Source organism: Salvelinus sp. IW2-2015, unplaced genomic scaffold, assembly GCF_002910315.2.
Source record: "Salvelinus sp. IW2-2015 unplaced genomic scaffold, ASM291031v2 Un_scaffold4747, whole genome shotgun sequence".
Lineage (NCBI taxonomy): Eukaryota > Metazoa > Chordata > Actinopteri > Salmoniformes > Salmonidae > Salvelinus > Salvelinus sp. IW2-2015.
This window is the reverse complement of record NW_019946016.1, coordinates 6,318-28,929: the sequence shown is the minus strand read 5'-3', so window position 1 is coordinate 28,929 and position 22,612 is coordinate 6,318. Positions and strand designations below refer to the sequence as shown.

Here is a 22,612-nt window from a genome sequence, read left to right as displayed (position 1 = left end):
GTATTTCAGTTGGTACTATATGATACAGAGTGAGCTAAAGAGAGCATGGACAGTATGAGAGGAGCGAGCATGGGACAGTATGAGAGAGAGGAGAGAGAGAGAGAGAATGAGAGAGAGGAAGAGAGAAGAGACGAGAGAGCAGAGAGAGAGAGAGCATGGGACAGTATGAGAGAGCATGAGGACAGTATAGAGAGCATGGACAGTATGAGAGAGAAGAGAGAGAGAGAGAGAGCATGTACAGTATGAGAGAGAGAGAGAGAGAAGAGAGCATGGACAGTATGAGAGAAGAGAGAGAGCATGTCGAGGCATTGTACAGTAAAGTACAGATTGGGGCGTTTGACTTCCTGTGAATTCATCTGGCAAGAGGAGAATCCTGCCTTACCTTGAAATACTCTGACCAGCACTGGATAACATGACTGTTCTCCTCCAAAAAAAAAACAGACTAAAGAACCAACAAACATGTTGTGAAATCCAAGAACCCTTCCTTCCCTCCCACTTGCTGCTTCTCTGGAATGAGCCCTAACGTGAGATTGTGTAAATCATGCTGTCATATCATCAATGGAAGACTTGGAAGGTGTGGATCTTCAAGTATGAGAGAGAGAGAGCATGGACAGTATGAGAGAGAGAGAGAGAGAGAGCAGACAACTACACACCCTTGTAAGATGGATTCATGTGCTTAATTTTAATAAGTTATTTGGCCACTTTAGTTACAAACCTCATCAAAAACATATAAGGATATGAGCTAGGCTACATGAGGTGTGCGACTATGATTAGAAAAAGTCTAAAAAGGGCATTATTTCTTATGCTGGGCATTCATTCACAAGTGAAATATATCATCACAAGTGATAATATATCATTCACAAGTGATAATATATCATTCACAAGTGATAATATATCATTCACAAGTGATAATGTATCATTCACAAGTGATAAATATATCATTCACAAGTGATATGATATATCATTCCAAGTGATATAATATTATCATTCACAAGTGATAATTATCATTCACAAGTATAATATATCATTCACAATATAATATAACATTACAAGTGATAATATAACATTCACAAGTGATAATTATATCATTCACAAGTGATAATGTATCATTCACAAGTGATAAGTATATCATTCACAAGTGATAATATATCATTCACAAGTGATAATGTATCATTCACAAGTGATAATGTACATTCACAAGTGATAATATATCATTCACAAGTGATAATATAACATTCACAAGTGATAATATATCATTCACAGTGATAGGCTAATATTGTCACCCATCAGACTATTCCTGATGTAACTTGTCTTTACATATACTAAATAATATGTGAAATCTGTTTTGATTCAAATGGACCATTAGTATTACCATTATTATCACCTGTCTGGAAACAGAGGCAGGGGAAAATACATGTCATTTATGCTCTCAATAGCGAATGGAGGACGCTTTTCCTGTGGTTCCTTTTCATGCCAGCAGGTAGGCTATATCCTGTTGTAAAGAGAAGCAATGTGCTTCATATTAGGAAAGTTGAGAATATAGTAGGTCTACTATAGAAAGCTGATGGGATCCTCCTCTTTTTAATGTTTTGTCACACAGTTGCATAGCCTATAGAAATGTTGTGAACATGAGCTCATGGGCTCTAATGAAGAGTATAATTAGATTTTCGATCACATTTGCATTTATGTCAGAGTGATTAGAGGGACAGTAGAGTGCTGAGTACCAGGCAGTTAGCAAGTTTGGTAGGCCACTAATGACCATCAGCAGCATCAGAGCTTGGAGAACCTAACTACTGTGACTAAAGTTCACGTGGAATTGACTGCCTTCATGACTCGTGACCGACGGTTGACTCGTGGCCTCACTAATGCTTGTGGCTGAATGGAAGCAAGTCCCCGCAGCAATGTTCCAACATCTAGTGGAAAGCCTTCCTAGAAGAGTGGAGGCTGTTATATCAGCAAAGAGGGGGGGGGGGGGGACTAGCTCCATATTAATGCCCATGATTCTGGAATGAGATGTTCGAGGAGCAGGCGTCCACAGACTTGTAGTGGATGATAACAGCTAGTCTGACAGAAAGCGCTGGGTTCTGTGGCTGTGATAGAGGATCAATAGACTCAAAGCCCAGTGACGGCTGTTCTGCTGCTCTTTCTGAATCACTGGAGGGCTCTTCTAAAACACCATTTGGATAATGACTCTCAACAACACTGACTCGCTTGTAGTGAAGGGAGACATGGATGCACAGCTACCATAGCAACTAACTCCACAAGCAGGCATTACTGAGGAAACRAGAGATGTTTCTTTGGTCAGGGAATGAGACCTGGGCCTATACAGACARAATCACATGACTCAGGACCATAGTTCACTATGATGAGCATATGTGATTATTTGCATCCATCCCCTCCCTCCCCCCCAAACAGCAACCAAAAGAAACAAGAAGAGGTTAGACCACCGATGACAAATTAGTGGGATTTGTTTTATTAGCAGTGCCACAAAGAGAGGCTTTGTGTGTGTGTGTCACATCTAAGACTGGACTCCTAGATGAATAATAAGCCTTGGTTTGGGTCACACCTCTTTCTCTTCCTTCACCACATTAAATAGACTAATGTACAGACATTCATTCAGACGCTCCCACAAAACACACTGTCGATTGCTTGGCTGACCAAACAACTGACTCTTATTGAAGGGATACATCTTCATAAGCAACTTCTCATTGGGATTTTAGTAGTAAAGACCTCCACTGTGATGCCAGCAAGTTCTCCTACCAACGTACTGAATCATCAAAATATGGAAATTGTCTGAGATTTCAGACAATTGTAATGTTAAACAGTCACTTAGATTCACCACGGAGATGTGATGAGGAGAGAGGGACGGACGGACAGCCAGACACACACACAAACACTTAGGAGGAAGAGGACAGAGTCAGAGACACACACACAAACACTTAGGAGGAAGAGGACAGAGAGACAGAGACACACACACACACTCACTGATATTAATGATGCAGTTGCTTGGCTCTGCTCTCTGTAACTAGATAACGATAAGCTGTAATTAAAACTCACATCAAATGGCTGTTTAAAAGTCGCCCCAGGCCTGTCGTAAAGGTGGCTGGGACTGAACTCTGTATATGAGACAGCAGACATGTCAGCTCTGTCTCATTCCACCTGCCAAACCAGATTAATTAGCAGCTTTAAAAACRGAACAGATGCTGTGTTTTACAAATTTMTTCACAGGCCTGATATTATATGCAGATTTATTTGGATGGGGGAAATGTGKATTTAMCTGCGTGTCTCAACAGTGACTGTGGAACCCTTGACTTGATTTATGGCTAAATGACTAACTGAAGTGAAGAATGCCAAGTCAACCGTATGGTGGGTGGGTGCCCGGCCTTGTGCCTGCTGCCAAAATACACAACATACTGTTTCTGGTAGTTTGCAAAGGAACCCAGTGGACAACTGTAAACAGAAAATGTCTTGTTATGGTTTACAAACTGGTCAATAAACACACACACACACACACACACACACACACACACACACACACACACACACACAGGCCAACGTGACTCGGTCATAATAACCTTGATATCAAAGGACCAGCAGGGCGCCGGGGCGTAAGCACAAACACACGTCAGATCAAGTGGGCCTAATGAATAAAGACATGAATTGATCGACATTTGAATTAAGAGTCTGACACAGTTCCCTCTCTAATCTCTGTCTAATGCTTGTGAGGAGAACAGCAGCACGAAAGCTCCACAGCTACTGTGAGATGAACACACTAACAAAGGCTGTCAGTCAGAAAACGGACACCTTTTGCCAAGCTGCAACCCATAATCTCTGATAGCCTAAATTGCGCCTGCAGAACCTTGTTAAATGGGGTTGAGTTTAAAACAACGCACATTAGAAAGCWAAGGTCTGAAACAAGGAATTTTGATTGCAGTATAAGTGGGGGGGGGAAATATTGCTTGGCCAGAAAATAAAGTTTCAATTGATTGAGAGTATATATGAAGCACACGTTGTGCTATATAAATGAATATTTAACKGTGTAAAGACATTTGTTTATTATAAAAAGCTAAAATGTTGAAACAAAAACCTGCCATTGAAAAATTAGGTTTCTACATTGTGTACCTATTGAGATGCAAAACATTAGAATTGTACGCTTTAAGAGCGTCAAGTTTGTGAGGGACGACATGCAAGAGATCAGTCATTCACTCATTGGTGTGATCCCTGCCCTGCTGAAGAAGCCCTTGTCCTTTCCTGTGCCTCTACTGTTTAGGGATAGAACGGTGAAGGAACCAGGTTGTTAGCTAGATAATGAGGTGACATGACTGAACAAGGTGTAAACGTTCATGGTTTATCAATGCAAAACGCAGCCCACCAATCTCACGAGGAAGAAACAAATATTGTGCCAGTATATGGGTCATATCTTTTGACCTGTTTGTGCTTGAAACAGTCCATTTTCTCTGTTGTAATGGAGCAGCCGTGACAGTAACGAATATGTGCTCAGTTTTTACTCTACAGTAGGTCACTGGGGAACGACGGTACAGCAAACCCTAATCATTACAGCAATTATTCTCTGACTCATTTTCCTCCTAGACGCACTGGTCTCCCAAATAAGATGTCAGTCACACAGAAACATATTTACAGGAGCATATGCATCCAAAATGGTCGCACTTTAGAGCCCTGGTCTCAGAATCATTTCATGGAATTGCCCCTTTCTTTGATCTGTCAAGCAATCATATGGTCACATGAATAAGATCTGAATACTAAATCTGCCAGGAGATCTCTAAGGAGTGTCTACTGAAGGTGCCAGATCTACTGATTATCAACTTATGCCCTTGACACTACTGTGGTGTGTGGGAAATCCACTTCATGATGTCTTTCGCTTCACAGAGTACTTCAAGCCAAGGTAGGCGTCTTGTTGGCGATTCCCCTCCTCACATTTAGTACACTTAGAACGGACGACATTGAAGGTCACCTACCGACTACATCCTCAATCTCAGATGGTTTTCTACCCAGCCTTCTCTTGTATAACACCAATTAAAAATAAACCTTCAAAAGCCGTGATAGATCTACTAACTGCAGTATACAATACGACCAGCTGCCATCTTGCTCTTTACCTCTAGGACCAGACGCACTGCACGCCGGCAAACCTCCGCACGCGCCAGCCCACCTCAACGTCTTCGTGCGTGTGTACATCTCCTGCAGGCACTGGCCGATGTGGGGCGCCACCCGGGCAGCACCTCGCGGCTCATGATCACGCCGGGGCCGCCATGCAGAAGTTCTCGCCGGGCTCCAGCGCCAGCTTGCCCAGCTCGTCGCGGCGCCCATGCCCGTGGCCCAGGAAGAGGCCTCGCTGCTGTTGAGCGAGCGCAGGAAGCCCTCCAGGCGCTCGCTCTTGATGTACACATCATCGTCGGCCCGCATGACCACTCATATTGGTCCAGGTAGTGGTCGTGCATGTACTTGAGCATCATGAAGGACTTCTTCTGCGGGGGGTAGGAGTCGTCCACGTGTTGCAGCGCCACGATGGGGATGGGAATGGTGGTGTCCGAACCTCGCTGGAGAAGAACTCCACATGGCCCGGGATGGTCTGAGCCCACGTTCTACAGAGAGAGACACAGGCAGAGGTCAGGTACTCTATAGGATGGAGAGTGGGTTAGAGTTCTAACACACACACAAGTTGGGCCACGAAAGACATAGAAAGACTCCCGTGTGGTTCAGTTGGTAGAACATGGCGCTTTCAACGCCAGGTTGTGGGTTCGATTCCCACGGGGGACCAGTATGGAAATGTATATATACACTCACTACTGAAAGAGTCTAATAAATGACTAAAATGTCAAATAGACAGATAAGCGTCATTAATAGCACAGCATAACATGTGTTATAACCTGTATTTACAAGAGGTTCACGCACAGACTTGAGCCTACTAAATACCCAACTGAGCACCAGTAACCAGTAATGTTTCATTAGGAAAATAACTGTATTTGAATGGGAATCTAGTAATTAACTAACAACTGAGACAGTAAAAAGAAGGCCTGCTTTCCCACCATCTGCACTGAAAATAAACAAAATGGGACTTTACTTGGGTCCAAAATAAAGACATGGGAGTGGATGTAAAATACTGTGATAGATATCTCCTTCTCGGGTCTCTAGACGTTCACCATGATCGGTCCATTAAAGGCATTCGAGGAGAATAAATAAACTACTCTACTAATTAATCTGATTGAATACAGTGTCTTTGCAGATGTGCAAACACATTTCCCCTGATTATATTGAATCTTCCACATAACTGACACATGAAAGATAGCACTGTTGAGTCTGCAGGCTGTTCTCGGTCCAACCCATCATTTCATAAAACCTTCACATTCACTGCATTTCAGTGGGGCCTAGATGAAGACATTTCAGGGCTAATGACATTAACATTCACTCTTTCCAAACAGACATCTCTACATTTAGAGCTATCCTAATAGCACCAGTGCTAGTCTACAACGAAACACTTACAGAAACACCTCACAATTGGAGATATTCTTGGATGGAGCCATTGCCTACTCAATCGAATTAAACTAGCCTACCAAAGAGCCCATACAGCTCATCTGATGGCAAAACCATCACCACAGAATGATACAGCTCAATTGTGAAGTGAATGTGTTCAGAGTTTTCAAAGGCCTGAAAAACTGAACAGAAGAGTTTGCCTATTGAAGTATGATTTTGTAGGGTAAATGTGGGTGTGATGTATGAGCATGTTATAACAAGACCCTGTAACAAATACTTCTAATGCCACTTAGGACAAGTTGTAGTGACGTAATATTCTATAGTATTATATCCAACAAGGTTTTGTTGCAGCTTACAGAACATGAGGTGTTTAAAGCTCACAAGAAAAAGGACTATCATAATACAGGCCACAGCCACACATGGCATTGATACACTGTAAATGGCGACTAGCAACATTTGTATCGATTACATTTACAACAATTTTGCATAAGTCTTAAGAGGCAACATTGTTAAAATTCGGGATCCATATTGGCAGAAAACTAGCAACAATATGTATCTTTAAGTGCCTATGTAAAATGTAGGCTGACAATTTCAGAATGGGGAGAGGAATGAAAAGAACTGACGCTACAGAAACCCTGGGACAGAAAACTATAGCGGAAAATGGTATCTTGTTAAAAAGAAAAAGCAACATTCCTTCCATTTCTAACATAACTTACCTATGTGCCGCGATGGCGCGGTTATTCAGGTACTTCTGGCAGTCATGACGCCGACGAAAGGAAATTGTTGACCTCGGAACTGGCTTCTCGGTCGCCGGAAATCTGTACTTGCGGGGCCATAACACCACCGTATTCTCTCCTCAGACCCCGTTCAACCCGCAACCGGCTGGGTTCGCCTTGCGTTTCTGACCGGATTCTTCAGCTCCGTAGCCTTCGGTAATATGAGTCTGGAAGCCAGGGGTGAACCCGACAACCAGCCCCAACAGAACACTAAACCATGCTCTTCGGCTTCGACCTGCCATTCCCCAAAACTTGACCCACTCCGATTAGCCTCGTAGCCTATTCTCCTGTTGCCAACACAGCGTCTTTGTAAAGCAATATTGGTTCAAGTTTCTCCCTCGTCATAAAAAACGGGGTTAGCTCGCTTCATGGTAGGAAAGCCTCTTTCTTATCCAACCCGCTTTTGGTCCCGATGTAAGCTGGCTGCGATACGTAGCGTCTCCATAAACCCACCACCTGATCGTACATCCTCTCTTCATGTGGCCCTTCTAAACAGCAAGCATTCCGTCGCTATCAATAGATGACAAAAAACTGCGACCTTCAACAAAATGTAAGGGTTCTTCTTCGCCCAGAGACGCGTAGCCAACCCATTCTTTCCACTACCTCGCCATTGTGAGAATGTCGAAAACGCTTAGGAGCAACGCGGCTTAACTGTGTGATTTGACCTAGTGGATACTCCGTAGGAGCGCTCTGACTGGCTGGGGTGTGTGATTACGTAGTGGTCTCAGCTTTTTTTCCTCCCAGTATTTGACGCCGACAGTCTGATCACAAAAAATGAGAATCCCTGGTGATGAGGCCGGTGAAAGTGAAAGGCCAGCATGCAGACAGGCAAAAAAGTACAGAACAAGCATTGTTGAACCTTGAAATAAACGTCAGCCGAGTTAATATGCGGCACTGATAGTGAAATGAAAAAGCAATTTCTGAGAAATCATAATCGACTCGGCCAACCACAAAATGCTCTTAACTCAATTAATGTAAATGGTGGGCAGAAAATGAACATAAGTTTACAATGATTGTATAAAATTCTTATCAATTTAAGAGCAAGACTACAACAATAATGTATATGACAGCCATAGAAATCAGTGCGATCTACCCAATACAGTTTAGAAAATCTGTACCCATACCGTTATGATTGTGGCTTCATTTACATTACACTGCCGCCATCTAGTGGACAATGTGGAGCTGGCAGGTGTATGATTACGCTAGTGTTGTCGTCACAGGTCAGCCTCCCCATCAAACATCACAGATACGTAGACAATTATCTATAAATACCTTTATTGTGATAAAAAGGTGCAGGTCAGTTTATTTCTCAGTAACTAAAATTGCTTGATGATCATTGATATTCCAATAAATAACACGATGACTAACGGTTAACTCTGATTTATGTAATTGTATAAAAAGCAGTACGGTGCACAGCAGTACTAAAGCCATCTGGCTAGCATCTACTCTCGCAAAATGAAGCCTGTGGTGCAGCGCACATTTGAAACTTTACACAAACGCCAACCCCAAAAGAGACAAGAAAACACACATACACAGTTACACTGAAAGTCATCAGCCAAACCCACTGGACAGATGCCATTTACAGGAATAGCATCATTAGAAACTGTCGTACTCAGAAGGCCTTCTCAGGTGTCCTGAAATAAGATGATTCAATAAGCCAAAATTTGAATGTGGAAACAAGACAATCGTTTTCAACACTGGTTAGTTTGAAGTTGTCCAAAGGCATTAAAAGAAAGGATTCATCGTTATCATGTGGCAACACATTGTATTTTTTGACAATGCTAATATTACTGAGCAACATGATCTAAAATGCAGTTGTGAAACAATCCCTAAACCCAAACACAGAGAGTTACAAATAACAGATTGATTTAGATCAATAACTAAGAGGTTTGAGATGCTGGCAGCTTCCTTCAGTAGGTCAGTGTGTGTCTCGGACGGGTCAAAGATCAGAGTTCACAGGTCACTCAGAGTAGGCACAAGTCACACCTAGCCACAGCTAGGGTCAGATATTTCTTCCATCCTCCTAGTAGTTCAGGTTAGGAACGACGGTAGGTATTCTGATCCTAGATCCGGGTTAAGGGGGAGATGTCTACCCTGAGCCTGTGGCTCTGACCTCCTTTAACCTCATCCGCCGCCAGCTGACGGCCCTCTCCTTCCTGGTTTCACACCACAGGATCCACCTCCCTCTCCGCTCAGGGGATTAAAGCCTGAAATACACACAGCAGGGCAGAATGTAGGTTACTGGCACAGAGAGGAGATGGAGGACGCACAGCGCACCTACCTACTACTTATTCCTTAAAGGAGCAACGTCACATTTTAGCCATTTTCTTTTTAAAGACACTGTTTGGATACCCCCCCCCCCAAAAAAGCTTAGTACTGCTTCTTACCGGATCATAATCCAAAAAACATCTGTGCAAGGATGGAATTCTGTATCGCTAATGTTTTTGAAATACAAAACATTAGCAATATTATGCGTTTCCTGTATCGTATACAGACAGATGTACACAACTCGCAGGACCAACTAGTTGCAGTACAAAGCTACTCTGCAGCGTTGCGCAGTGTGTTCAATTGTTTTTCTTTTGTGGATTTCATTCCTTCGTTACTACTGGTATGGACTTTTAATTTGGCACCATTTGCAGGTGTAAATGTTAAATGTATAAACTTTGAATAGGTTTCAGTAAGAATAGCAGTGCTTTTTATTTACAGTAAGATTAGTGCCTTGCATGAATATGAAAGTTGCTCATCATTGCATGGATACAGAAAGGGATCTAGTAGGATTCAGAACCCGTTTAATTACTTTAAGAGTGAGCATGATGTCTTACATTTTATGTTTTGTGAACAATAGTTTTTTTTATACAATCATAAAATTTTAATTACACTTACCCCCCCCCCTTTTTGTGGTCGCTTACCCCCCTCCCAGCTATTACAAACATACCTCGGAAGCCTCCAATTACAATACTGCTCTCATCATCAAATATGTCAACATACCACTGCTCCGTAGGGGCTTCTTGTCAGTCTTTGGTTTCAACACTGTAGTCGATGTGCTGCCTCTTCAGTGTTCTGAAATGTTACATCATAATAATAGATTAGAATGAGCTATTTTCATTTACAGACAAGAAACCTCTAAGTGCTTACATGAACCATGAACAAATCTACGACTTATGTAATATGTCAGAGACAGGAGTTTCCTTCATGGTCAGGAAAAACTCTGGTGCTAATCACGACTTATCACGCCAAGAGATTTTTCTGACCCCGTGACCTGCCCGTAAAAAACTCCTGATCCTGACATTTTATGTATGGTGGTCCTGTATGAATCAGTTGGTAGAGATGGCGCTTGCAATGCCAGGGTTGTGTGTTCGATTCCCAGGCCCACACACATGTGAAATGTATGCATGCAGTCGCTTTGGATAAAAGCGTCTGCTAAACGGCATATTATGTATGTTACTTAGGCCTATGATAGAGAAGGCAGCTTACCTGGCGGCTGTCTTTGCTTTTCCTCTGTAACCTCCCCTCTTTCATGCTGTCATACATCTCAATTTTCTTGTGCTCTTCTTCCTCCTCCAGCTATCACGCGGCAAACAAAAGACAAGTACAAAAAGTCTTCAAAATCAGATTTGGCAGGGACAACGGGCAAACTTGTTTGTGGTGCCTGGGGTTTCAGATCTGTGTTAAAGGCCCAGTGCAGTCAAAAACGTGACTTACCTGTGCTTTACATATTTATTTCCACACTATGAGGTTAGAATAATACTGTGAAATTGTGAAAACGATGATAATGCCTTTTAGTGTGAGAGCTGTTTGAAAGACCGCCTGATTTGGTGGGACGGAGTTTTGGCCTGTCTGGTGACATCACTAGGCGTTAAATGAGTATATAGGCCAATAAAAAGAGTTCCAAACCTCTGCCAATGACAGATAGTTTTCCCTCCAACTCAGACCACTCCCAGACAGTCCAAGCAAAATCCTTGCTTGAGAAATTGCTCTTTGCTAAGAAGCCGATGGTCTATGTTCGGTCGTCCATGGTCTATGTACGGTCCGTTCCGTATGGTCTATGTATGGTCCGTCTATATGAAAGGTGTCACTTTATACCTGTTGTTTTTCAGCGCTGAAGAGGGCCGCCTTTGCATCCAGCTCCTCCTGCATTCTTCTCCTGGACGCCTCCAGTGCCTCTTGTCTCCTCACCACTGCATTGGATCTGCCAGATTTTTTTTTTAAGAGTTGGATGATATTACTGACTCCATTAATTCCATGGCATTCCGAGATTCCGTTCCTGAGTGGTCAGTCGCCTGGATGAGAGCTGGCTCTAGCCTGTGAGTGCCAGTTGGTTTCTGCTTTAGCAGCTTGTCAGTGTCTTGAGAATATGGCATTGTTGGAGCTGCAGCAAGAACGCTCATGTCCTAGGTGCGTGTTGTGCGTGCATGTCTGACGGTGTGTGTCTGCATAAGAGACTAAATGTACTTGTCAAACTCAGTGACTTCCTTGGTTAAATAAAACACTATTGGTTACGGCCACTCACCTTGCACTGCTCCAGAAGCCGAGCTGCTCTGTCCCTGGCTGGCTCTCCTCTTGTCAGGTTCTGGACCACCAGGTAGACCCCCACACACATGAACAACATACCATCCATATTCTGCCACCAATGGTCCGGACTGGTGACAGGAAGGGAAATTACGTTGAGGTCTCAACTTATTATTGAGTGTAAGAACAGTAGAATACATCAGGTGCAATTTAAAAAAAAATTGTGCATCAGTAGCTTTTCTCTTTTAGCCATGTCAGCTAACAATTTTTAGTTTAAGCTAACTACCAACCAATCTATCTAAACAAGTAGTAATCCTGGCCGAATACGGACCGGGCATGAAGAGAACGTGCCCAGGGGCCCTGACCTCCAGGGGGCCCCTATTGATTTTGTTAGTCATGCACACTCAAATTATATTAACATGGCATAATTCATTACAAAATGTGTATAATTGCAGGGGAAAAATGTTGATCCACTCCTCGGCAAAATGGGTAGAAATTGCAGGAAATAAGCTGTGAAACTGCACATTTTTTCTCTGTCCCATGGCAAAATGATTAGAATTGCATGAAATGTGTTGTAACATTGCAAAGTTCTCRCCATACCAAAGCGTAGAATTGCAGAAAACTTGCTTTAAAGCGGCAACATTCGCTCTGCGGCCCTTGGCAAAATGTGTAGAATTGCAGGAAATGAACTTACAACACTACATTTTTTTCTCCAACATCAAAAGGGGGACCACTAAAATGTTTTAAATGTTTTCACGCGATGTGGGGGGCCCCCCCAATCAAATCTTGCTTAGGGTTCTCAAAAGGCTAGAGCCAGCCCTGAGTATTGACATTTAGGCTGTGACAACAAAAAGGCAGCAGACAGACCTACAGTATGTTTTAGCAGGGAGGTTTGGTAGGGTGAGCTGATTTGGAACGATACAAAAAAAAAAAAAAATGGTGTCTAACAGATTGTGAACCCAATAGTGTAAATTTGATTCTAGAGGGGGGACAATAAACAAACACCTATTTGGTTAGGGTGTAGGGGCAGATTAATGTAATCTTGTTTTCAGGTGATTTGATTATCTATTTACTTTATTTAGTCTGATCAGTGTAAAAATTCTCATTCTTAACAATGGGCTAAAATACAGGGTAATGAATGTGATGTCAGCAATAACACAACTGTTATTCCACTTCTTCCCAATGTTGCCAGTGTAATCACAGATTCAAAATCTGATATGACTACTTGGGTCTTCGAAAATGAATTGTACGAGGCTATGTATTTTTGCAGCCATTCYTGGACAGTTTTGAATAGATCATACAAAAAAAGCATTGCTATGAAATGCTCCAGGAATCAAATACATTTCACATTCTAGTATTGTGCACATGCTAGGCAGAGATGGTAGGGGGACTCAACTCATAAACGCATCATATTTTGTCTACATAGAGTAAGATGATGGCCAGAACCCATATTGATATTTATTAGACGTTTCCTTGAAGGTTGGGTGATTGAGAAATGAATTGTTATAATAAGAACATATTCAAAAGACCCAGCACTTGGGAAACAAAGCAACTTGAAAAATTATAAAATTATTACATTTCCTCGTTTGACCTTGCCGAGATGAAAGGAAATATGAATTATCCATAAGCACATGTGACGAATTGGGGCCTTAAACTAGGGCTCTAGCCTGTGTTCGAGAGGGTCAACAGCAAGTTAATTTTTATCGACATACCGATTGTATTTAAAGTTTAGAATTCACGCAACTTTAGGTAGGCCAATATACTTTGAATTACGAGTTGTGATCTTGCTTACGCGGGAAAACTTTTAAAAGATTTGCAGTACTATGGACCAAGGGAGATCACCTATCTAGGGATGTTGGTTACCTGGCAGATGAGTGGGGATGTAAGTTCATCTTTTGTCCATTCAAATTATAAGATATTTTCTATGGTTGCTATAAACGCCCTTTCGTGTGTAGATTGGTCAAGCAACCTCCGATCGACGACTCGGGAGACACCCACCAGTTATCGTTGTAGGACACTGAAAAGATGGGCTGGATGCAAGATTCCCTGCGGTCCAATCTCACGCCACTGTACTGGGACCGGTTATGCCTGTCTCCTCGGCACTATCTCACATTACTCATGTTGATATGTAGTGTCAATCACATAAATTAGAAGAAAAAACTTTACACTTTTTCAACGCGCGGAACTCCAAAAATCTCAAGTAACAAAGTCGCATAAAACTGTTGAGTGTGTCATAGTTTCAAAGTACATTTCTATAGCATCCCGTTGACAGATTCCTGAATAGGGCACCGTGACGGTGTTTATTTGTTACCGGGTAAACCCAATCCTAAAGTAGGGCTGGTGCTTATAGCTGAGTTGTCAAGGGTTTACCTAAGGACCACATGTCAAATAACGTAGAAAACTATTGGCGGAAGCTTTAAAATCAGTTAAAGTTGTTTGGCTCAATCTTCGAGGTGGATGAAAGAAGGTGGAATTTTGAAAAATTGCCAGATATGCAAATAGGGTAAAAAATCTGCCGCCCCGGAATGGGTGGCATTTAGGTCCAGTAGCTTTGCTTCAAAAGTGTGGTAAGAGCCCTGGTCGAAGTGTCATAAAATGTTTTAGGCGTCTCTGTTTCTACCTTAGTTATCTTGGGTGGTGCAGCTAAGTTCAGCAACGGGAGCTACGGTAGCATAGCCATCTTAGCCTAGGAACAATCTTATTGCTTAAATTAATTTTTAATAAACTACAGGGCTGAACCCAGCTGGTCTTAGCACTGCTACTAGAATTAGCGTTTAGCTAGTTACTGTCATTTTTAATTAACAGTTTTAGTTTTTTCTCGAAGAGACTAACCTCTACGCTCAAAGGACTAGGGACTAGGAACGTTATGAATAATCTTAAGGTAAAACGAGGTGCAAGAACACAATTCATCTGACCATTGATGTGCAGGGTAAACTTTACGCGAGTTTATTGTTGCAGTTGACCGCGTTAAACTTTAACAGTCTGGTTTACGCCAGCGTGGTTGTAGGCTATCTGTATGCTTCTATACTCGTTGATCTAAGGATTGCCTATCGATTTGGTGACTCTCAATTGTGTCCAACGATCGTACATTCCCAAGTCTTCTAAACGTGGATTTTTGGTGACTTCTTATTTATTGTAATTGCATAAAACTCTGCTAATCCTATACGAAGGCGTTTCGGATGTCAGGCTCGCAAAACAGCTCCAATTAGCTACTATTCACTCGCTTCGTGAGTTGACAAAAATTAAATGGCAAATTTTCTGGTCTATTTCGCTCGCTTATAGACAGACCAAGTTTAGAATCACCCAGCGCCCAGGAGATTTATTGGAGATATTGACGCTTGGGGAAGGGCCATCTCTTGTGCTTCTAGAGCACAATGGGGCAACGAAATCCAGTTGGGCGACAAGAAGTTTGGGATTGATTTAACAGTCATCTGAGGTGTGTTACGGCAGAGTGCTCAATAAATGTATCCATAACAAGCGGAATCTAGACTTTAGTTAATACAGCACTTAGTCTTTTCAAATGTGCTACACTATCAAAGTCATGCTCGCTTTATCACTTCTACTAGCATTTAGGTTTATTTTTAGCCATTGTTTAAGGAAGGACAAAAAATTTGAAAGGGACATTTAGACTTTAGAACCTTGTCGAGAGCTGGAGTACAAGGTTCATCCAAAGGCCATAGCCTACCATTACACATTGTGAATATGTAAACAAGGGTTTAGTTAAATGTGATGTCCACTTGGCCTCTTCATAAAGAATATGTGTCATAATGAATAGTTTTCAAACCTTGAAGCATCAAGATTAATTTAAATTCTGTCCCTATTGTGTTAGCACCCTGATTACCAACATATTATGGCTCTGATGACTAGTTATAGTGTGGTGTGTTGTGTTAAATTGGTCCCCGGCTTGCCAGACTCAGGGGGACCGTATCCGTCAGAACGATCATGCGTACATCCAAGATATGATTAATTACACTATAGTGATTGCGGGGGCGGTTTTAGGTCACGTATACTGACATTTGTTAACTGTTTTCAGCACATACCACTTTTTTTTTTATTTGTTTTTTGAGTTTAACATAGTTCCATGTGTAACAATCTCTAGGCTGTACGTTACTGATTTTATACATGTGTGGTTATATGTACCTGTTAGGGTTGAGGGGCTTTCTGGATGTGCTTTGGCATATGATTGCTGTAAATAATTGTGTTAGTAGCATACACCGATGTTCATGGTCACATAAGCCACGGCTAACACAGTTGTCTTCATGCTACAGATTTTGCCATCGACAGCCATCATCACTGTTAAGTCCTGCACAACTAACGTGCTGTTTCCCATTTAACCACAGGTATTTACACATGTTATATTTTGTATTGTATTTTTGTTCACCCAGTATGAAAATGTGATGCTAGGGATTTTGCCATCGACAGCCATCATCACTGTTAAGTCCTGCACAACTAACGTGCTGTTTCCCATTTAACCACAGAAATAAATGATGCTCAACTGGGACCACTGGCCGAAGTGATTTATTATTTTAAAACACAACGCATGGAGAGTACACTATACATCTGTTACAGTAGCACAGTGTGCAGAGTCAGTAAAATGTGTCATGCTTTGTATGCAACAGTTGTAGACTAACAGTGAAATGCTAATTTACAGGTCATTTTCCAACAATGCAGAGTTAAAGATACAAAATAAAATAGTGACACAAGGAACAATTACACAGTGAATAACAATAACAAGTAAATATAGCATGGCTATATACAGGAAGTAGCAGTACCGAGTCGATGTGCAGGGGTACAAGGTKATTGAAGTAGTTATGTACATATAGGTAGGGGTAAAGTGACTAGGCAACAGGATAGATACGACAGTAGCAGCAGCGTATGTGGTGAGTGTGAAAGTGTGTGTCAATGTGTGTATGGCGTCAGTATGCATGTGTGCGCGTGTTGGGGTGTCAGTGTATGCATGTGTGAGTGTGTGGGTAGAGTCCAGTGTGTGGGTAGAGTCCAGTGTGTGGGCATAAAGTCAGTGTAAAAAATGGTCAATGCAGGTAGTCTGGGTAACCATTTGATTACCCCCACAGCATGATGCTGCCACCACCATGCTTCACCTTGGGGATGGTGACAAGTTTCCTTCCGACATGACGGTTGGCATTCAGGCCAAAGACTTGAATCTTGGTCTCATCAGACCAGAGAATCTTGTTTCTCATGGTCTGAGAGTCTTGAGGTGCCTTTTGGTAAACTCCAAGTGGGCTGTCACGTGCCTTTTACTGAGGCGTGGCTTCCATCTGGCCACTACCATAAAGGCCTGATTGGTGGAGTGCTGCAGAGATGGTTGTCCTTCTGGAAGGTTCACCCATCTCCACAGAAGAACTCTAGAGCACTGTCAGAGTGACCATTGGGTCACCTCCCTGACCAAGGCCCTTCTCCCCCGATTGCTCACTTTGACCGGGCGGCCAGCTCTAGGAAGTCTTGGTGGTTCCAAGCTTCTTCAATTTAAGAATGATGGAGGCCACTGTATTCTTGGGGACCATAAATGCTGCAGAAATGTTTGGGTACCATTCCCCAGATCTGTACCCCGACACAATCCTGTCTCGGCGCTCTACAGACAATTCTTTCGACCTAATGGCTTGGTTTTTGCTCTGACGTGCACTGTCAACTGTGGGACATTATAAAGACAGGTGTGTGCCTTTCCAAATAATGTCCAATCAATTGAATTTACCACAGGTGGAATCCAATCAATTTGCAGAAACATCTCAAGGATGATCAACGGAAACAGGATGCACCTGAGCTCAATTTCGAGTCTCATAGCAAAGGGCCTGAATACTTATGTAAATGTGATATTTCTGTTTTTATATAACACATTTTGCTTTGTTAATATGGGATATTGTGTGGAGATTGCTGAGGATTTGTTTTTATTTAATCCATTTTAGAATAAGGCTGTAAGGTAACAACATGTGGACAAAGTCAAGGGGTCTGAATACTTTCCGAAGGTACTGTAACTGCTACATATCAATACAGCATTATGTACTGAACAAAAATATAAAGGGCAGGGGCAGGAGCAGGGGCGCAGCCATGAGTGGGCTTGGGAGGGCATAGGCCCACCCACTGGGGAGCCAGGCCCAGCCAATCAGAATTAGTTTTTCCCCACAAAAGGGKATTATTACAGACAGAAATACTCCTCAGTTTCATCAGCTCTCCGGGTGGCTGGTTTCAGATGATCCCGCAGGTGAAGAAGCCCTATGTGGAGGTCCTGGGCTTGAGTGGTTTCACGTGTTCTGCGGTTGTGAGGCCGGTTGGATGTGCCTCCAAATTCTCTAAAATTATGTTGGATGTGGCTTATGTGTCACACCCTGGCCTTAGTTATCTTTGTTTTCATTATTATTTTAGTTAGGTCAGGGTGTGACATGGGGAAGTATGTGTTTTGGGTTGTCTAGGGGTTTGTAGGTTTAATGGGGAAAGTCTTGTCTAGGTGTTTGTATGTCYATGGCTGCCTAGATTGGTTCTCAATTAGAGACAGCTGTGGTTTATTGTCTCTAATTGGGAGCCATATTTAAGGCAGCCATGGGCATCATGTGTTTGTGGGTAATTGTCTATGTTCTATGTTGCATGTGTGCACTAGTTTTTTCATAGCTTCGCGTTTGTTGTTTTGTTTCATTTTTCTTCTTATAATTAAAGAAGATGTATTTTGCACACGCTGCGCCTTGGTCATCTCTCTCCTATAGACGATCGTGACATTATGGTAGAAAAAGTAACATTTAATTATCTGGCAACAGCTCTAGTGGGCATTCCTGCAGTCAGCATGCCAATTGCACACTCCCTCAAAACTTGAGACATCTGTGTCATTGTGTTGTGTGACAAAACTGCACATTTTAGAGTGCCTTTTTATCTCCCCCTGCACAGGGTGCAGCTGTGTAATGWTCATGCTGTTTAATCAGCCTCTTGATATGCCACACCTGTCGGGTAGATGGATTATCTTGGCAAAGGAGAAATGCTCACTAACAGGGATATAAACAAATTTGTGCACAAAATTTGAGAGATAAGCTTTTTGTGCGTATGGAACATTTCTGGTAACTTTTATTTCAGCTCATGAAACATGGGACCAACACTTTATATGTTGCATTTATATATTTTTCAGTAAATCATTTCCCGTGTTGCATTTTACTGGATTTTCCCACCCGCAATATGGATATCGGGTCGCGACTGAGGCGACCCGGTGAATTTTCCATAACAAAAAAAAACATTTGAGAACCACTGCTGGATGTTTAGCATACAACTCTTTCCTTTTATCTTAGTTCAATTTGACAAAGTAAATAAAAAGGTGATWAAAAAAAACTAGATTTCTCTCATATAAATAGATTAGTGTTAAATACTGTTTTRTGTTTTAAYCCTTTTACAAACCTTAACCCTAAACTATCCCATAACCCTATCCCTAACCATTCAGAATGAATGCGTAAAATTACGTTTTAGTTTCACTTTATGTAGAGTTTGACTTACAGTAAGATAAGGCACCACATGGCAAGATTAAAACGTCTTGATGAATTCTGTTGACAAATTCTATTGCAGCAGTTTTGTCACCAAGTATCACACATTTTTGTGCATTCCTGAAAATAAAGGATTTACTACACAGCCCTTAGTTGTTGTTTTTTCATTGTCTGTGATCTGTTTATTTGTAATCTACTGTATGTTATGTTGCTGCAATATAATGTTTCATTGTCAAATAAGATCTTTTTTTCACAAAAACATAAGCGAAAATGAAACCAGAAAAAACATAAGCGAAAYTGAAACCAGAAAGAACARYCCTCACCCTGCAGTGAATACCAGTCTATATCTACAGCAGCCTACAGACTTGTTCAGTCATTGATGGCCAGCAGCAATGGCAGAAGCATACTCGTTCTCTCTGCTGTGAAGCTAGGAAACCCTGATGTCCCCAAAGTACAAAACAAGTTGATCAAATATTTCCAGAGTAAAAAGTCCAACGGGTGGTGATTGTCTAGTTGAAGTCTCAAATGGACAAAGAGCAGTTGTGCGGTTCCGGACAGAGGAGGTAAGTTTTATAAAAGTTCACTTGTTTTTCCACAAATTATACAGGTTAATTTGCATATTAAATCAAAGGCATAAGGTTGTTTGTATTACACTATTATGAAAATAACAACCCTCATTTCATTTTATTCATTGTCCTAATGGAAGGGTCAAATGTAAACTAAAGATGTGAAGCCACTTTCAGACATTTCACATTGAAAAACACATGATTTTGAAAATGTTACTTTTGTTTTTTCCATATAAAGTTAAGCGTCAACTTCACATCCCATGTTAAATCAAAAGCACATTTGAGTTACGCAATAACGCATTTGGAGCCACATGGTTTTCTGAAATGTGTATTTTCTGGACATAATTTAAATGGAAAAAATATTTTGTTTTGAATATGTTTTCTGTAAATTATTGTAGGCTTTGCCTATGATAATTGGGTCGTCCCCAATTGAGTACCTTTTGGTAGTGTAACTTTGTCCCCCAAATGTTTTTATTTCACACTTTCACATTTCATAAAGAACACATGTTCAACTAAAGAAAAACACATGTTTTCCCACCTCAAGAATAACTACTCCTTATTATGTGTCAAATAAAGTAACAGGGTTGACCGTAACAGTGTTGACCGTAACAGGGTTGACGATTTAATCTTAAATCAGCCATGAATTCCCTTGTGACAGAAGGAATGGATGCTTTTATGTGCACCCGGAGGGGCAATTGAAATCAAGCTTCCCATGTCCAGAAGTGCTCCTCAGTCCAGTGGGGACTTTTTTAGGGTTCCTAGGCCAAGGTCGGCGGCGAGGGTCGCCACTCAAAGCGCCAGAGCGCCACCGCGGAGAGATTCCCAACCCAGACCCTCCCCTATAGGTTTAGGTTGTGCGGTCGGAGTCCGCACCTTGGGGGGGGGGGATTACTGTCCACGTTCTGACCATAGTTTTTTGTTTTTGAACGTAGCGTATATATGATGGGATGTAAAGACCTATATTATATATATGGATAGAATATATGGATAGAATATGTGGTATATCTGAAGAATACGTTAGGATAGAATAGTATTGTACAGCTATTGGATAGGCCTTGACTAGAATACAGTATATTCATACGAAGTGGGTAGAACAGTATGCAAACATTATTAAAGTGACCAGTGTTCCATGTCTATGCACATAGGGCAACAGCCTCTAAGGTGCAGGTGAGTAACCGGGTGGTAGACAGCTATTCACAGTGTCTAAAGTTCAGGGGAGGTACTGGCAGAGTCAGCTAGTGGTTTTTATTTAAACAGTCAATGGCTTTGAGAATGGAAGCTGTATTTTCAGTCTCTTGGTCCCAGCTTTGATGCACCTGTACTGACCTCGCCTTCTGGATGGTAGCGGGGTGAACAGGCCGTGGATCGGGTGGCTGAGGTCCTTGATMAWCTTTTTGGTCTTCCTGTAACACCGGGTGCTGTAGATGTCCTGGAGGGCAGGAAGTGCGCCGCCGGTGATGCGTTGGGCAGACCGCACCACCCTCTGGAGAGCCCTGTGATCGCGGACATTGCAGTTGCAGWACCAGGCAGGGARACAGCCGGACAGGATTCTCTCAATGGTGCATCTGTAAACATTTGTTTAAGTCTTAGGGGCCAGTATTATTCCAACCTCATAGCGTGGAAATGTATATAAAACACAGGTAATTCATGTTTTTCACTGCACTGGGRCTTTAAACAAGCACTATTTCTCCATTCATCACTCAAATTCAGCAGAGTAACCTGTTCTCTGGGCAGCTGAATGAGCAGAGACTGTATGTCATGTAGAGAATCCCTCACAAGCTTRAGACTGATTGCCAACAGGAAGAGGCTTCCAGAGAATTCTGAACAGCAGCCAGAGTTTTATTCTAGTGAAGCTAGTCAGAAGTAAAGTGAAAGTTGAAAGATTTCCCCACACCCTGCAGTAAACATCTATGTCTACTTTTTCTTACTTTCTACCCCCAATGTTCTTACTGGGGTAACTTTGATGTATAGATGATTCAAATCATATGATCCACACCAGATGAGGTTATGTGCATATTGAAATCAAAAGCATAAGGCTGTTTATAAGATACACTATTATGAAATAACAACCCCTATTTCATTTAATTTGTCCCAACGGAAAGGTCAAATGTAAGCTAATTATGTGAAGATACTTTTTTTTACATATTTTTCTCTGAATTTTCAGTAAAAAATGTTTTTTATTTGTAGGCTATATATCCTTGAAAATGATGCTGATTCATTATTTCGACTGGCAGAGAAAATATGCCCGGTTGTCTCGTCTAGACACGTTAATACATTTTACAGTGGAGATCGAATTGCAATATTGTAACAATGTTGCAAATGTCAGAGATAATGTCTAGATCACAGGAGGTTGGTTGCACCTTAATTGGGGAGGACGGGCTCGTGATAATGGCTGGAGCTGAATTGTTTGAATGGTATCAAATGCATCAAACACACGGTTTGATGCCATTCCATTTGAGCTGTCCTTCCCCTCAGCAGCCTCCACTGGTCCAGATGCTTTTTACAGTGGAGATCAAGTTTATAAGTTGCATGGATGGGCAGATGTATTGGTAGTAGTAGTAGTTCAGTAGTAGTAGTAGTGTGTTGCTAGGTAACGACGTAAACAATGGTACTTCTTATGAATGTACTGGCCACGTGTGTGTTGCCTAGTATATTATGGGCAGGATAGCTCTAACAATGGGAATTCCAAACCACCACTGTATAAAATAGTTTCACATATGAAGTTGAAGATTCAACAAAAGCACATTTGTATTCTGCAATTTACATGGAAAAATATTCAATCATGTCAGTTGAATAA

General features: G+C 41.8%; 1 non-coding gene and 2 pseudogenes across 1 annotated transcript; 1 reads left to right on the top strand and 2 right to left on the bottom strand.

Moving 5' to 3' along the window:
• Window positions 1-5,116: 5,116 nt before the first annotated feature.
• LOC112077604 (chondroitin sulfate synthase 1 pseudogene) lies at window positions 5,117-7,507 on the bottom strand (annotated as a pseudogene).
• trnae-uuc (transfer RNA glutamic acid (anticodon UUC)) lies at window positions 5,704-5,785 on the top strand. The gene has a single exon. It is a non-coding gene; the product is annotated as a tRNA-Glu (tRNA).
• Window positions 7,508-8,735: 1,228 nt separating the features above from the next.
• LOC112077605 (selenoprotein S-like) lies at window positions 8,736-13,384 on the bottom strand (annotated as a pseudogene).
• Window positions 13,385-22,612: the final 9,228 nt, after the last annotated feature.